Source organism: Canis lupus, chromosome 11 (genome assembly GCF_048164855.1).
Source record: "Canis lupus baileyi chromosome 11, mCanLup2.hap1, whole genome shotgun sequence".
In the NCBI taxonomy this organism is placed as follows: domain Eukaryota; kingdom Metazoa; phylum Chordata; class Mammalia; order Carnivora; family Canidae; genus Canis; species Canis lupus.
The window spans coordinates 36,909,484-36,925,659 of NC_132848.1; the positions used below are offsets into that span (position 1 = coordinate 36,909,484).

General features: G+C 41.3%; 1 long non-coding RNA gene across 1 annotated transcript; it reads left to right on the top strand.

Annotated features, from left to right (window-relative positions):
• The first annotated feature begins 1,479 nt into the window (after positions 1 to 1,479).
• On the top strand, positions 1,480 to 8,455 carry LOC140642250 (uncharacterized). Its single transcript, XR_012038744.1, has 3 exons — positions 1,480 to 1,578; positions 2,529 to 2,755; positions 6,068 to 8,455. It is a non-coding gene; the product is annotated as an uncharacterized lncRNA (long non-coding RNA).
• The last annotated feature ends 7,721 nt before the right edge of the window (positions 8,456 to 16,176 follow it).

Genomic DNA, 16,176 nt, shown 5'->3' on the forward strand with positions numbered 1-16,176 from the left:
ATTAATAAATAAGGTATCTTTAAACAGAAATGTGCATAAAACAGAATTATGTATTGATCACTTGATAATAGCACTGTGCTCATGGGATCTACCCCTCAAAAATCTTTAAGGGCAATGATTCAGTATTTGCTAATATAGTCTTCACTGTGACTTTAGAGAACATGACTACTGGGGAGCACTGTGAGGCCAAGCCCGAGGCCTCTCACCTGCCTAGTTCCCAGACAGACAGAGCTCTGAGTGTAGGGAGTATCTCTCTGCCTTTAGAGCTATTATATCAGCACAGGACAGTCTCTTAAAAAAAAAAATGTATTGAATACTGAATGATTGAATGATTCTGGACGATTCTGGGTTGTTTGATTGATTGTGCCCCCACTGTGCCTGGTCCAACCTGGAGATCTCCATTCTTGGCAAGTTGCCAGCTCCACAGCTACAAGGCAGTGGGTCTTCCCTGCACCCACAGAGACTTAATAGGAGCCCTCTTCCAGCCCTGTTCCACAGACTGAATCCAGATTCCCACATCCTATCAGCTTTGGTGGAAGGTAGTAGGAAAGCAAGAGAAGGAAAAACGGTCACAAAGTGTATGCTGTGTATTATCTGGCACAGAGGGAAATCTGGTTCATTATTTATGGTTATTTGACTCATGTGCAACATTTTCAATGCAAATGTTTCAAGGAACTTTAGTTAATACGAAGGTTTTCTACATTTCAGATGGATAATAAATCTGAATGTTCTTTTTCCTAAACTAAGCAAGTCAGGGAAGCATCAACTATATCCAGAAAGCATTTCTGTCCTTGGAAACCAGCTGACTCTGGTTCAGGCCATGCCAAGTGAGTGGAGTTCTATGTCTGAGCCTGCAGGAGAGTCTTGGTTGCGCTCCAGGCCAACAGCATTACTGGCCGCAGCTAACTGAATTTTTCTTTTCAGGGAACAGAAGATAGGCTGTGGTTTCTTGGAAATCCTCCCAATGTCCCTCTGACTCAGTTAATCTTTTTTTTCTAAAGATTTTCTTTATTTATTTGAGAGAGAGAGAGAGAGAGAGTGAGCAGGGAGAGCAGCAGAGGGAGAGGGAGAAGCAGATTCCCCGCTGAGCAGGGAGCCAGATGTGGGGCTAGATCCCAGGATGCTGGGATCGTGACCAGAGCTGAAAAGAGACGCTTAACTGACTGGCACTCAGGCTCTCCTCATTAACCTTCTGATGAAGTAGATGCTTGAGTGTGATATTTCAGATTTTTTTGCCTTTGTGATCCTTGAAAAAGTTACGGATTTCCTTGTCTATGTTTAGACAAAGGGAAAAATCTTACCTATTTCTAAGTGAGATAGGTCAAAAGACCTAGTCTGGCCAAAAGAATAATTTATTTCTGGACATTGTATGTGACAGGAGAGTGAGGAAATGTTGCTAAGCAACATTGCGCATCCCTCCACAGAGCCCCATCATCACCTAGCAACAGGCTACCTGGTGTGACCTTCATGCTCCTTCTAAGTAGAACCACCAAAGGCATGGTGCCTGAGAGGTCTGCTTCCCTCCTTTCAGATCGGAGGCTCACTCTTGGAACAACTGGATTTACTGAGCGCTCATGAGTCAGTACGCTTGCTAGGGACTGGGGATATATAGATCAAAAGAGGAGGTTTCTGCCTTCAGTGAGTTGTTCAGACTGGTTTCAGTGGGAGGTACAAAAATAAGATGATTATACTACAGTGTGGTGGTTGCTATTTTAGGAAATAGAAACACTGTATTATCTAAACAGTTGACACCAGAGTTCTTCACTAGGAGGGAACTGGTTTTATTGGAAAAGTAACCTGATAAACTTGGGTCAGGATTTGGCACATGAAGGCATGAAGGTTGTCAGACAGTGGAGTTAGGGGTCAGTTTCTGAAAAGGGTGTACAAGAAAGGCAGGAAGTTACCCCAGCTTAGAGAAATCCTAGCTGGAGGACTAGTTTAAAAAGTGATGTTGATTTTAAGTGCTTTGCTTTATTTTTATTTTTATTTATTTTTTAAAAGATTATTTATTCATGAGAGACACAGAGAAAGAGAGGCAGAGACATAGGCAGAGGGAGAAGCAGGCTCCCCACAGGGGGCCCAATGTGAGACTCAATCCCAGAACCCCAGGATCACGACCTGGGCCTAAGGCAGATGCTCAACCACTGAACCACCCAGGTGTCCCAAGTGCTTTGCTTTTAAAGGCACTTCCCGTGACCCATAAACCTTCAATAAACATTCTGCTGCTCATAACAGAATTCAGTTCACTGTTACTGTGAAGGGAATGATCAAAGAGAGAAGGCCTCAACCCATATTGAATTGACATCAGGGCAGAGGTACCAAAATAGCTGCAACATATAGAGAAAAGAACAGTTTGGCCAAGGCTGGAAATTAGCACAGTTGTAACTTTGAGAACGCAAATTCAGAGAATTTTGGACAGGACACACACTTCCAGTCTGACAAGCTGGGCAAGGGGACCTGAGTCAGTCCTCAACAGATCTTAAGGGGTGGGGGGAGACTGGCCCAGATGGAGCTGTCCTTTATCACAGGTAGGGGAGAAGCTTCTGATTGGCTTGGAGAGTCAGGGGAAGGGGAATCCAGAGGATGGGGCTCCCAAGAGAGCTGAAGGAGGAGAAGATGAGGAGGTGCTGAGGAGAAGCAGCAGGAGCAAAGGGCCACCTGCAAATTGGGGTATCAAACCTCAGAAAATGGAGAACTTGTCACAAAGCAGTGGTGTCTCATGCAGTAAGGAGTGGAACAGAGATGGAAACCTGAGGTAATATCCCAGCTTCTGAAATGACTACTATTATTTTTACTCAAATTTAAATCTCACAGCATGTATAATCCTGTCCACCTTCAAGAGTGTCATGGTGTCTAAAGATAGGTAGGTAGATGATGGACAGGTAAATAGATATATAGATTCAGACGCCAAAGAAAAGCCCACTACTGTCTCTCTCCCCATGTATCCGCAGATCCCCATCCCACCCCCAAATCCCAAAACTGTGATCAGCCTCTGACTGTGGATGTGCCCATTGCTCAGGGAAGAATTCCACTACTGTGTGAATGAACACACTGTGCTATCTTGCCTTGCAAACTCAGAGTTTGCAAAGTACTTGTGTTATAATATCTTGCTTGCCTCCGTATACTGGGGTCAAAAAAAAAAAAATGCTTCCTTTTCTTTGCATGGTTGGGTTTACAACCCCTCCTTCAGCTGGAATTTCCTGAGCTTGTCATATCCTGTCAGCTCTATGGCTTCTGCTCTGACAAAGGTAATCCCGATGCTTAGGGCAAAACCAGTGTTTTCTACCTGACAATGCTGAATAGATAGAAAATTTACTTGATAATATTGCGTGGCCAAGACTCTGGGTGTGTTCAATGTGTCTGCACATGTCTGCTGCTTCCCTTTAAGAGCAACAGTTAAACTGCATTCAGCAAAGTTATTTAGTCAGTGGAAAGGAAGGGCGGGTGGGAACACGTCCAGTATGATGGTGGAGGATGGTGCTGGCAAAGGCTGCCCTATAAAGGGGTTATGAAGACGCTGAGGAAGAGTCTGGCCCCATTGTTACCTGTGCTTTCCAGGGTCATGTGAGTGGAAGTAGAGAAGCACAGAGTGCAAGGTCAGGAGGACAAGGGCCAGGCAGAGTGACATCATATTAGCTGGCACTGGTCCCTCCAGTTTGTTGTAAAAGACATCTCTTGAGTTCCTCACACACAAAGCAAGATTGTGGTGGATGTTACACTGGAGGGACTTCCTTGTATATAAATGTTTGTGGGAAGAATAAATGCATGGACAACTTGGATAAATAGATTCAGTCTTCCTCAATGGCCATTGTAATCTCACTAATCCGCACATGTGCCTGTGTTCCCATAGGAACCAAACAGTTCACTTCACGGTGAAACATTAACAACTGATCTGTAGAGGCCTCACAGATCACTGAGCATGTTATAAGACCAGAAATCCACCTGGGGTTGTCTCAATGCACACTTTCAAGCAGATCCCACCCTAGAGAAAGAAAGACACAGCAAGCAAGGGGGCAGGGATTAACAGAGCCACTTAGATTGCTGTGGCTTCTTGCTCCACTTAGAATCTGGCTTCTGCCAATTGGTATAGGAACTTGGGAACCTAGTATTCTCAGTGCACCAAGGAAGAACACAGAGTGGAAATTTAGTTCACATTCCCTGGACTTACAGAGCAGAGTGCTGTGAGAGGTATATGGATGATCTTATCGAGGGGCCCACCTGACCACTTTCCACTTTGCCAAGTTTTCCTTTTGAGTTCGGAAGGTTACAGATGCTCTTCAGTATCAGAGGAAATAAGCACTTGAGGGCCTTTATAAATGTAGTTGAAAATGAAGTCCAGGCAACCAAGAGATAAATTAAAAGTAAAAATTAAGGGAGAGAGAAGGCATTATAAAAAGACTGTTAAAGAAAGATGACCCCCATATAAACAGGGTTAAGATTATGCTGTGGTAGAAATGGTGGTTTCAGAATAAAATGTAAATCTCAACAGTATAAGGCTGGCAAACTCTGGAGGATAGGAGAGAGAAGGGAAGAGGAAATCTACAAATATTAATTTCATAATATTCATAACAAGGAGTTCACAGATACTACATTTAAAAGAAATGCTTTCTTAAAAATGCTTTTAATAAACCCTTTCCTTAATTTTAGTGGGTTTATTTTAGAAACTAGTATTCTTTTTAAAGTGAGAAAACATTTATCTGAAATTCAGTAATTCCTTCAATTTTACTTCATTTTTTTTCTGCTAAATTCAAGTACACTTACATTCGATGCTTATTGTTTAGAATAGGATGTATGCATTAACTGTAAAAACTAACACAATGAAGAGCTGCCAACAAGGTAGTAGTAAGAGTGAAAGTTATTTCTTCACACAGGACATGAGGAGGTATTTGCAACATAATCCCAACAAATTAATGAGAAAAAGACAGACCACCCAATTTTTTAAAAATGGGCAAAAGACTGAAACAGGCACTTTACAAAACAGATATGCCAAATGGACAATAAAATACATGGGAAGGTGTACAACCTTATTAGTATTCAGAGAAATGCAAATTAAAACCAACTGAGAAATGTAGTAACATTACTCCAGGAGAGCTACAATGAAGAAAGAAAGGAAATAAAAAAACCTTTGCAATGTCAATTGTAGACAAGGTTAGAGATCACTGGAATTCTCAGACATTGTTCATAAGGGTAAACTGATACAAGTGCCTTGCAAAACTTTTGGCTTTTTCTGATTAAGTTGGGCATATGCATGCTTCGTGAAACAAATATTCTATTCCTGGGGAATACCTAACAAATGTACACACATGCTTGCTAAAATAATGACAAGAATATCTTACTAGTATTTATAATAATCCCAAACTGAAATAAACCAACTGTCCATCAACCATTGATGCATACACAATTTTGGAATGGAAAGGAATACTATACAGGAATGAAGATAAATTATAAATATATGCAATGATGTTCATGATGCTCACAAATATAATTTTGAGCCAAAGAAGCCAGACACAAAATAATACTTAATGTATGATTCCTTTTATTAAAAAAGTTAAAAAGAAAGGGCAAAACTAATCTATAGTGTAAGAAGTCAGGATAGGAGTACTCTGGGGAAGGAGAGAACAGTGTGATTTGAAGGACTGTTAGCAGGGAGACAGGAGTGGAACTTTTAGGATGCTGATGAGGTTCTATATTTTAACATAAGTGGAGGTAACACAAACATATCATTTTGTGATAACTCGTTGCATTTATTATTTTAATTTGTTCCCTTTTCTGTATGTATGCTATACTTCAAAACAATGCTTTCAAATAAAATTAAAATTAAAAATAAGATTGTAGTATCTCATTTTGGTATACTTATTTTTATCTATGTTTAGGTATTAAGAGATTTCTGTAAGAATGTTGACTCAATAGTCTTGATAGTTCTTTCTGGGTTTTGGGATTTGGGGTGATTTAAAATGTTTTGTACTATTGCTTGGAATTCTATAATGCATTCATCATTTCTGAGAAATATAATGCCATTTTGTTACAAGCAGACATTTTTTTTAAAATTTTTATTTATTTATGATAGTCACACAGAGAGAGAGAGAGGCAGAGACACAGGCAGAGGGAGAAGCAGGCTCCATGCACCGGGAGCCCGACGTGGGATTCGATCCCGGGACTCCAGGATCACGCCTTGGGCCAAAGGCAGGCGCCAAACCGCTGCACCACCCAGGGATCCCACAAGCAGACATTTTACCCAGTGGAAGGATGGACAAAAACCAAGATGTATTAGAAGAGGAATAAATGTAATGAGGACTGCCCAGCAACAGAACAGAATGGTCTGGTCTGCAAAAAAGCCACTTTCTCACTTTGTGTCCACACAGAAGATGAAGGGTCTTCATCACCTATATGCCTCCCAGATCTCAGAGTTAATACATTTGAGGTGATGACTGTGACTGCCCAGTGATATATGGGAGGCATCTCAGTGTCACAGGAGCATTTTCCACAAAGCCAATTGAAAGAGGAGCTAATTTTGGAAATGACTCCTAGATATGCCTGGTCTCTTTGCTGATGTGGATTCTTGTTAGCTTTAACGCAAAAGCTGTTCCTTAATTTGGACGTTCTGTCAGCCTTTTTACCTTTTGCCTCAGGTGTTCCTGGCCTAAATTTGTGGCTGATTTCTCTTCTGTCTGTGTAGTACTTCTATAAGTTCTGCAGACATTCTGAGCCACAATTTCACTTTTCTCTCCTTAAATAGGTGTGAGTTTCAGCATTGCCATTAGCTACACATTAGGTCAGTAGAGTATTTTAAATGATCTCCTTTTCAGTATTTAACAAACAATGAGGCACTTGCTATATACAAGAGCACCACTCAACACTGTTATACTCTAGAATGAAGCTCCATAGGAAGGATTTCTTAAATCTGTTTTGCTGATTTATCCCCAACACCCAGGACAGGAACTAAAGCACAGTAGGCGCTAAAATAACTGTTTGCTGAATGAATGAATCACCATCCTTGCCGTCAAGGATCTCCAGCTAGTGGAGGAGGTTGAAATACACTTAAATAAATAAGCAGGGTGAGGGATTATGTGCAAAGTGCTGTTGAGAACCAAAAAGAGGGAAACAGTAGGTCTTTGAGGATTAGGAAGACTTTTGAGCTGGATTCTAATGAATGAATAAAACTTTGATAGAATGAGAAATGAATGGAAGCCATTTCAGGTAAAGGGAGGAGGCCACATAAGGGGAGAACAATAGGGAAAGGCAAATGTTCCCTGTACAGAAAGGACAGTGGGAGGAGGTGAGACAGAGGAGAGATTGTGAAGGATTTTGAACCATGTTCTAAGAAATTTAGGTGGATTCATAAGTGGCAGATGGGAACAATTGAAAGCACTTATCAAAGGAGTAATTGGTTAATATTTATATTTTGGAAATGGAATGCTGTGGCACTGTAGATGCGTTGCTTGAAGAGAATGAGACAGGAAGCAGGGAACCATCAGGAGCTTTTCCATTGGTACGAGAGAGAGGACACAACTGAACTAGGCAGTGGAATGTGAAAAAGCACAGTTTTGAAAACTACTTTAGTTCAAGTCCTCTGAAAAGTAGATGCCAACATTGCATTAAACTTATCTGCAAGAGATTTACTGGGGGAGACATGTGTGAAAACTAAAGGTGGGGTGAAACTTTAGACCATAGAACAGATCCTATCTCAGTGAAGAAGAGAAAAGAAGGAGGGCTGGGGAGGAGAGTCTTAGATTCAGTAGAGATCTAAGAAAGTTTGTGCAGTACTGATGGGAAGTCCTTGAGCCAAAGCTGCCCTCTAGAGAGCCCCACAACTTGCAGGAATGGGCCGTGCATGCTCAGTCACAGGTAGAGTGGCCCATAGGCAGTGTGGGCTCAGTACAAACACAGACATGGCCCCAGAAGGGGTCTTCAGCAGCTGGGATCTTTAGTCAATCATGTTCCCTGAAGCAGAAAATAGGAGCAGTGCATTTCCATGGCTACCACCAAGCCTTACTTGAAGAAGAAGAAGCTTACTCAGAAATTTGTAGGTAGGTTTCTAAGTGGGTGATAATACAGAGGAAGGAACATAGTAGAAGGAGCAAGTTTCATTAGGGATGTTAGTGAGTTTGAACTTTGAATAGGTTTAGTTTGAGGTTCCTATGGGGCATCCAAGGGATATATCCTGAAGATACTTGGAAATTAAGGATGAATGTGGCAATAACTTACAGCTGTTCAATAAACCCTATGTCCCTACTTCCTGGGCTCATGACCTGACTACATTTCCTAGCTTTCCCTGCAGTTAAGTGTAGCAATGTGAGTGAGTTCTAGACAGTGGAATATAAACAAAAGTATGTGTCACTTTCATTCCTAGCCCTGATAAGCTTCTTCCCACTCCCTCATGCCCCTTCTCCTTCCAATATTGGCATCCCCTTCGAGGACAGCCATGAAGCTACATGTTGAAGGTGGCAGAGCTTCCATCAATGTGGGTCACTGAATGACTCCATGGAATGGAGCCCTTCTGCTCCCTTAGCATGGGCATGGGTGTTTCCTTGAGCAAGAAATACATTTCTATCATGTTTCAGCCATTACCTATTTATCATATATTTACTACAGCAGATAAACCAGCCCTAACCAACCTAATGAATCCTTACTAGTATACTGAGGTCCAAGAAGAGGCCAAAGTTAAAGATGTAGTTATAGGGAGAGAATAAAAATGAAAGAGAGCTGAAGACAGACACCAGGCTAATATCTTCTCTAAATCCAAAGGCCAAGGTAGATGACAAGGAGCCAGGGAAGGAGAACAAGATGTCAACCCAGACTGTGAGGAGAACCAGTGTTATTACCACTGTTTTTCAAAAGAGTAAAATGAGGTTCTGAGAGATTTGTCTAAGATCATTTGGTGGCAGAACCAGAACCAGCACTCTGCTCCTCAGGCTCTCAACAGCCTGTGTTAGCGTGCCTGGGACAACACTGGGCAGCCTGGCCAGCTGACTGCTCATCCTCTGGTTCCCCCCACTGCCTCCTGGCTATGGTGACTGCTCGATCCCTCCCTGTAGGCTCTGCTCTTCTGGACTTCAATTTCCCTATGCTAATCCTGACTTGAGACAAGAGCTAAGCTCCTGCTGCTTATTCTGTGCCCCCATCTTGTGTTCCAGTTTAGCCATCTGGACGTCCACTTGTGCCTGAGACTCAGCCCCACCTTGTGCCTCAATTCTCACAGCCACTGGGCTGTGGTTTGGCCCTTGGCCTCAAGAGCCTCGTCCACCTAATCCACCAAGAATATCAGTCCCCACTCATACTACCTTTTTGTTCTCTTCCTAGGCTTCAAGAACTGGGCCACTGCAGACAGACCCTATATCCAGGTTTCCTGGGCCCTCTCCTCCACCTCATCTGTAGCCTAACCCTCAGCCCTGGGCTTTCACACTTTGTCTGCCAGACAAAATCTTTGTACTCAGTCCCTGCTGCAGTGGCTATGTCCCACGCATTACTGCCACTGTCAACCCAGCAGCAAGTCCCAGACCACACTCACAGCCATCTAAGGATAAATTAGAACATTCCTCATCAGAAGACAGGGCTCTAATAGTCACCAGCATTCACTATTGAAATGGAGCCCAGGCCACTGGGGTGCTAGTTTTCTTCCTGGGATATCACTGATGTCATCTGTCAGTCTCTGAATAGTTTTTAAAAGATTCTTTTGGGCAGCCGGGTGGCTCAGTGGTTTAGTGCTGCTTTCAGCCCAGGGTGTGATCCTGGAGACCTGGGAATGAGTCCCACGTCTCTGCCTCTCTGTGTGTGTGTGTCTCTCATGAATAGATAAATAAAATCTTTTTTAAAAAATAAAATAAATTAAAAAATAAAAAGATTCTTTCATTACAACTCAACATTGTTCTAAAAGGATCTCATCACTAGAGATATCATGGTAGTCTATTTAAACGAGGAGAGAATGTTGTGATTCTGATTTATATTTGTTAGAAATGAAATTATTTTATTCAGGGAGAAAAAGTGAGAATTAGCTTATATACCATCAATTTCAATCTGTGCTATTTTCAGAGTTGTGAAGTTGAGGTAAATGTTCCACATTAGGTAACTAATGACAAACTCAGCTAATTTATGCCTTTGGAGATTTCAGTTAACTTACGTTCCCTTTTATAAGAACATACTCTTCCTCTCCCTCAATAATGACACCATTCTTAATTACTAATAGCTAAACATACTGACCAAGAATTTATAACCAATGTAAATATTTATCTCAAGTTGAACTTCACTCTGCACACTTCTTGGATTTTCTTTCTATGGCAATATAGAGAAAGAACATGGTTGGGAGTGTCTGCTTAACTAGCAGCTGTTTGGCATGTTAAAATGCAGGGATGTCTGTGTGTACCCACAGAGGATGATCGTTAACCATTTAGCAGTTAGGTAATGTCTAGGTTTGTACTATTCATGAAAGCAGAGTATCCAGAGATTGTTTCTAAGTTACCTGAAATGACCTCATCTTTCAAATCATATCATGGATTTTCTTGTCCCCAGTGTTGAAATGATTGGTTGTAAGATCATCCCCATTCTATAATTAACTTTTACCATCTGTCTTTTTTGTTCTTCACTGGAGATCTTGATTTTTCCTACAATTTTTCTACATTTCTAAATTCTTTGCATTATCCTAACAGAATCATAGTAGATAATTTTTTATGTTTTTCCATTCCCTTGAGGTAGTACCTGCATTCATTAAAATCCAAGCGAAGAAAACCCAGAATACTCACATGATATTAATTAGTGGAAAAGGACTAGTTAATTCTATAATTGCTATCTAGTTATCATATGAAATATATTTCAGAAATGACTGTATAATGATAAGGACCTGAGCAAATGAAGCTGGGCTTGCTTTGGAATTTTATTTTTAAGAAAAGGGGTTGAAAAATAAAAGAAAGAGAGAAAGTGGTTCTAACGGACAGTAGATACTTCTCTCACTCCAGAAACATTTGTTCTGCACCTCCTCTCTACTGTGTCCTATGAGGAATAGAGGGTGAAAGCACATGGCCTATACCTACAGGATGCTCATGGCATGGTAGCAGAGATGAAGTCGGTATATAAAGAAAGTATATTAAGCAGAATAGGATCACTCTACTGAGGCACAGAAGGAAGATGACTCCCCTTAGGGACTTAGGAAGGGCTTGTGGAGATTTCACTTGAACCTGACTTTGAAGAATGTATTCACAAATGGAAATCGGTAGGTCTGGAAGGGCATTCCAAATGGAAATATCTTCATTTTACAGTTGAGAAAACTGAGGTACCAAGGAAGTCAGGCGACCCAAGGTCATGCAAATAATAAATGGTAGGCCCAGAATTGGAACTCCAAGCTGATTCTGAAAACAAAATTGTTGGGTTTTTTTCCAGTATATCCAGGCTTTCACTCAAATTACCTCATTTAATGCAATGATGTATTAGAGACGTTTTTTTCTTCCTCGGGCTAGGATATTTTGGTTTTAAGGAAGAAAGACCATGTAAACAGTTTAAGTGAAAAAGAGGGTTTTGTTTTGCTGGATTTTCTTTTCCTCGTTTATTTAAAAATAAAGATATAGGGGCCTCTTGAGGAACCAATGTGGGAAAATAAGCAGAACATTACATGTGCTGACACCCAAGAAAAGCCTAAAGGATAGGTGCTGACACCCAGTGAAGGCCCTTTTCACTCTCTCCTTACAGTCTCCCTAGTCTGCTTCTCCTCATTTGCTCTATTCTTCCTCCATTCTTCTCTTCCTCTGAAGGAGTCATTTTTGCTTCTTCATCAGTGTATCTATGGCCTTCAACTTTCCCAAACCTGAAGAGCTTCCGAATCTTATCCATTTTCCTTTTCAAATGAGAGACTTGATTGGAGCAATTCTTTTTTCTAGGTAGAGCCCTTCATTGCCAGTCATTTGTAAGCTGCTGATATGATGTCCTCCTTAGTTCCAAAGAACTACAACTGGAAGCAGCAGTGGAGTAGAGAATTATGGTTCATGGCCACTGGGCAGTGTGTGATAGAACACTGTGGTAGGGGTGCATTCCCTACCCGGACTACTCCTGACTGATCCCAGAAGTGGTCCCAGAAATTTAGAGATTCAGGGATTCTGAGAATGCTTGCCTATTTGATCTTGAAAGCAGCTATAAGCTTTACCAATTCTTTGATATCACAACGACGTATATTATAATCCATGCTGACTTGAGGTAAAAGGCCATTGGAGAATAAGACTTTGAGACATAAAGGAGCTACTATACTTGATAGTTTTGGTAGTAACAATGGTTGTGTTAATAATGAAGGACTGACTTCTTCATGTGGCACTGGAGAGCTTATATAGAAGAAAGTGCTAAGCTCAGGGCTTTAAACTCTTGGCTCAAGTCAGAACATTGTCAAAGAAATGGAGAATTTCCATGATGGTGCTAATAGAACTTTCTATTTTTATATCACACGCTAAACACTAGATCAAAATCTTGTTGTACAGGCTTCTGAATTAAAAGACAAGTGCAACTTTCAGTGATGTCAAGACTTATATTAAGGTTAGGTTATGTTAGTATGGCATGTGGGACCTTGAAACTGAGGTGAAGAAATTTGGACAGGTTTGCAAAAGTCTAAGAATCTTGCACCCCAAAATCCACTAAGCCTTTCTTACCTGTACAAACACCTCCTTCTATGCCATTTGAGACCACTCATCTGACATAATAGGCTTTCAAGGAAAAGTCTGTTCTGAAGATTTGCCATCACTCTGCTCATTCTCTTCAAACCTATAGTTAGATTAAGAGCCATGCATCCTTGGTATATTCCTAGACATATCTTATACAGCAAAACAACAGCAAGATTTTGCTAAGTTTATATCCAAAAGAATATGAGATGGACAATATATGGGACTGGACTACATTTATTAAAGTGGGTACTATTATCCAATGTTCTGGGCTTCGTGTACTAGTTTGGAAGCTGGAATTAGCTCTACCAGTTTGATTAGTTGGTTAACTGTTGGTTGACTGTCAGCCCAATAGCAGTCTCTATTTAACAAAGTGGAGGGGCTCAAACTTCCCCGGAATAATGTCAAAGACTTAGAAATATGAGAAAGCTGAAAGGAAATTATTTTGTGCAACTCACTTACCTACCACCTGACTATGTCTCCCAAGAGGACCCAGAGACTGACCAGAGTCTGGTTAAGGCTTTGAGAAATGCTCTGGTAAGGAGAAGACCAGAAGCCTTGAACAGCCCTGTGAGAATGACAGTGGGAAAATTTCCAGTGAAATGGGCTTTCTGGTTCAGTGGGAATGATGGGGCCCTAGGGCAATGAGTCCAACTGAGAGTGCTTAACCAGCAGACAAGTTGGGTACAATTAACTATAATGTGCAAAAGGAAAGAAGACGGTTTTAAATTTGAACTGCTGGGATCTTTTCTTTGAAAAGAAGCATGGGCACCCTACTAAAACATTACATTACATAAGCAGAAAAATTCTAGGTCAGCAGAAATATAATTCAAGTAACCATAAAAGGAACTTACTTCTCTTTCAATTCCCAGACCTTTGCCAGCTCACAGGAGCTCCAATCCCTTGATGAAGAGAAGACAAGTCTCCTCAAGAAGGAAACTTCAGAACTATCAGAGATACAATAATATAAGTCTGCCTCCAAGCCATCCCCAAAGGGACCCAAAGTCATTTATCAGAGTGACTGAGCATCAAGGAAAGAGAAAAAATGAGAGTTTTGAGGGTTTACTAAGTACCAAATATATGTTGATATTAATCTCTGGAAAGCCAAAATATCCCCATGTTCTACCATTCAGAGCAAATCTGCAACATATTCTACTCACAAACTGTTAATTTCTGCTTTTGAGAAACAGCTGCTGGTCTCCTACTGAGCTCTCGTAGAGACTGAAAATTTGACCACAGGACACCAGGTTAGTAGGCAGCACAACTTCCCATCATGAACTGGGTGCTATCTGAGCCACAAAGTCATACAGCTGTGCATGCATAGCAGGAATTCATTTATCACGTGAGAAATGCCTTACTTCTTTTGATGCATAAGAGTCTCTTGGTCAGAGTAAAGTTTTACAAGATACCATGATGGTAAAAAGAGCATTCTTTGAGCCCATGAATAGTGGGACTAACAGAAGCATTGCAGTCAGGGAAAGCAAGTACAGAGTTAGAAATAGTTTTCTGTTGTCTTGAGAACAAATTTCTTCCCCCTCCATGCTGGAAAGGGATTTAATATAATCAACATATCACCATGTTGGGCTGTCACCAACCCCCTCTTGGAAATGGTGCTCTATTGGGGAAGAAGTGTTGACTTCTCCCATCAGCAGATTGGACACTCAGCAGTGGCAGTAGGCAGATCAACCTTGGTAAAGGATAGTCCTCTTTGTTGGGCCATCATCCCTGTTGCTATGGCCATTTTGTACCTGGACCGGTGAACAAGCTGAGGAGAAAGCTAATATGCACATATTAATATCATTACGTCTAGCTGACTTTTCAAAGTCTCCTCTGCAATAGATGCCATTGAGAAGTTATCAAACGAGACACAAACATCATCATGTTCCATCCATTCGGAGAGATCAGACCTCTTCTCTAGATCTCCTTGTCAAAAATCTTCCAATTTTGTTCTAAGTCCCCAGTCAACCAGCCAAAGCATTAGCCACTGTCTAACGATCCTTACCTCTGGCTATCTCTCCTGTCCAGCAAAGAGCTAAAAATCCTGTCCATTGGGAAGACTTCTCTTTACCACTCTGTCCTCCAGGCCCACCTTGAAAGGGGCTGAATGCATCAGCAGTCAATTTCTTGTTGGTGCCACCAAGTTCTGTGGATATATCTGTAAACCAGATCTAAGTTTTTGTGTCCCTCTCATATGGTCATATGAGGTGTTTCTATGAGGCTTAAGTTTGCAGGGAGGAAGGGGCAGCAGTGCAGCAAAAGTAGGCATCATGAGACACTGTGCCTTCTCAATCTGCTTAAGCCCAGTCATATATATATACATACATATATATTAGACGAGGTGGAAAACAAAATTGGAAGAGAGGAGCTATCCTACAAAACACTCTCATCTGGGGAGAGATATATGGGGCTATTTTTTTTTCCACAGCAGGAATTCACAGGTCCAGGGATCAATGGTTGAAAATGTTAAAGAACCCTCTCACCATTACCTGATATTCTATCACCATCCTTGAAAACTTGCTCTGAAGGTTTAGAGTTTTGCGTTGTCGGGGGGGAGAGAGGAGGGAATGCTTTACCAGGGGATACACAATATTCCAACTGTATGCAGGCTGAAATGTGGCAATTTGGGGCCTCCTTATACCACTGCCTCATAACAATAGGCAGATACAAAAGGGAACTTCATGAGCTGTCTGAGTAATGTATTCTGAATTCCAAGGGGATGTTAGGTTGGTGCTGTATAGTAGGGATAAGAGAGGACCAGGTTTGGCACCCAGAGGATTTAGTGGGCTCTTCTTAGTACTTCTATGTCCAAAATTAAATCTAATAGAAAACTGCAGCTGTCCATTAAAGGTAGGACCACTGAGGACTCAGGGGACTCAGAAAGAAAGGCTTATGTCATTCTAACAGGTAAAGAATGCCAACCACATGATGGCAAAGGGAATTTGGAAAGGAAGGTAAAAAAAGAAAGTGATAACATGGACCTCGTGACAGTTACAGAGATGAGAACTATAATAGTCTTAAATAATAAAATGCAATGAAAATGTTGTAAATACAAATAAAAACATACACAAATAAGTTTTAAATTATATATACACACAAGTCCACTTTATCTGTTGCCTATTATTTTAGACAAGGAGAATTGGTGGTACTTAGCCTGTATAGTTCATCGAGCCCCTCTGAAGCCATATCTGGATCTGACCAATGGAACTATATATGCACATTGAGATGGATCCAGAGATCGCTGGGGCTTTGTGTCTCTCTCTTTGAAGGGAGAAAATATCTTAAGGAGAGCCTGATCCTGGTGGTTGCATTTAATGACATTATTGAATGGGAGTTAAATATGTCTAGATATATGAGAATAGAGTGAGCCACAGGAGGAGTGGTTGTGTCAGTAATTTTTCATCTGCTTTCATACCTTCCCAGCCTCCAGCGGGGTCCACTCTATGAGACTTCATTTCCCAGACTCCCTTGCAGACCTCCAGTTAGGATTGGCCCATGGGAACTGGCCAGAGATTGGCAGGAAGGAAAAGGAGAGAATCAGGGTACTTCT